Below are 2,098 nucleotides of genomic sequence, written 5' to 3' on the forward strand. Positions count from 1 at the left end.
TCAGTTCCATCTAATTTCCCCCAGGAGGTCTTAGTCCATAGCCTTAAGTATCATCTATATGCTGAAGACCCCAACCCATACTCCCACTGAAACTTCTTATTCCTTCACCAGAGGTATTCATAACAAATCCCAGCATATTGTAGTATTTAAATATTTGTTACATAAATATTGTGCAGAAAGAGCTGCATATAAAATTCCCTATTCAATGTGATCATAATTAGGTAAAAATAAAATACCCAAAGACAGGAAAACATCCAGAAGAAAAGGTACCATGCTGTTAATGCTGGTTATTTTGGGGGTGGTGGGACACTGAGGATGTTATTCACTGTATTTTCTAAAACCTATAAATACAATGGTAAAGAAGAAACAAAACATGAAAAACATTATCTAGCTGCAAATAAAGGGGCAGGGAGGAAGAAAGTAAAATGTGGCATCCGAATAGAGGGTGGGTAGGGCCTCCTAAACACGCGCCATACAGCAGCGTTATCCAGTTTCTAACATCCCACCACAAAGCATCTATGTGTCATCCATGGCACTGCCCACGTGACTGCATCACTCATTTCATCTGGGAATAAAGGTTTCAAAAAATTAGACTAATCAACTGATAAATGGATTAAAAAATGTGGTATATCCATATGATGAAGTATTATTCAGCTGTAAAAGGAACGGAGTACTAATACATGGTACAACATGGACAGACTTTGAAAAAGTGTGATACGTGAAGGAGCCCAGACCCAAAAGGCCATGTATTTTATGATTCCGTTTATAGGAACTGTCCAGGAGAGGAAATCCATAGAGAAAGAAGGTGGTTCATAGTTGCCAGGAGCTGGGGGCAAAGGGGATGGGGAATTAATGCTCAGTGGGTATGGGGTTTAACAAAGTCCATGTGGGGTAATAACAAAGTCCTGAAATGAGATAGCAATGATGGCTGTACATACTGTGAATGTACTTAATGACTGCTGCACACTTTAAAATGGTTAAAATGGTAAATTTTATGTCACATACATATATTTTACCACAATAAAAAAATTAGACTGAGCATTGAAAAAAGTCTTGGGAGATAAACATCTTAATCCAAAAGGCTTAAATTCCTTTGTTCCTTAAAAAAATAAAATAAAAGCAAAAACATGGCACTTCCCCAGAGAAGAGCAAAAGAATGCTGGGGAGAGATACTTCTATGTCAGGGTAAGAGGGTATGATAAAAAGTAACACAGAAAGCAGTCAGCTAAAAATGGAATTGATGAATACTTAATGTGAGTTAACAGAGAGTTCACATCAAAACAAAAAGAATTTATGCTAAAATTACTAAAAGGTCTATTTATAGGAAAAATTTGAAGTTGCAAATTGTCAGATAAGGCAAAATTAATTTTGTAAAAGTATGAAACTCTGGAAGAACAGTAAGTTTACGTAGGAAAATAAGTGGAAAGGGGATTAAAGTAGAAATGCCAAAAATAGAAGAGTGAGTTAAGAGAATTTGTGAGGACAGGAGCAGATTGATGGGAAAAAGCAGAGGCCAAGAGACTGATGGTATTTGATCTTAGATTTTTCAAAGGCAAGCATAAGAGAATACTGGCAGGTCTTAGAACTGGAAAGTTCAGTGGTGGAAGGGATAATGTAACTTAGCTCTGTTTGTCAGACGATACAGAAAGACTGAATCGAGTCAGAACATAGTGCTCAAAAAGTGAATAATGTGACGACCAAAAGTGAAAGGAGCCGAAATGCTTCTAAAAATATGCGGAGAAGTAATTTATCACCCAAACCGGGACTCGCAACACTGAGAGAGATGCCATTAATAATTATGCCAGGACAACGGGAGAAAGCTGGGACCGTTTCCGGAAAAGTGGGGAGCAGTCACCCTACTTATAGCCAAGTTCAAAGCATTTTTTAAGGATTACTTAAAATAGTGGTTCTCCACTCTATCAGAACAAATACCCACTTTTTATAACACACATTAACTGACACCCTCATGCCATCCTGATCAAAATTCCCTTCTCATCATGCATACATATATGTGATAATTTCAAAAAGAAAATAATTGTAAAGTTTTAACTAAAGCATTAAGGTGATATAGAGGGAAAGTGAATCATAATAATAGGAT

The sequence above is a fragment of the Sapajus apella genome, unplaced genomic scaffold, assembly GCF_009761245.1.
Source record: "Sapajus apella isolate SASKATOON/1434 unplaced genomic scaffold, GSC_monkey_1.0 scaffold915, whole genome shotgun sequence".
Taxonomy (NCBI): domain Eukaryota; kingdom Metazoa; phylum Chordata; class Mammalia; order Primates; family Cebidae; genus Sapajus; species Sapajus apella.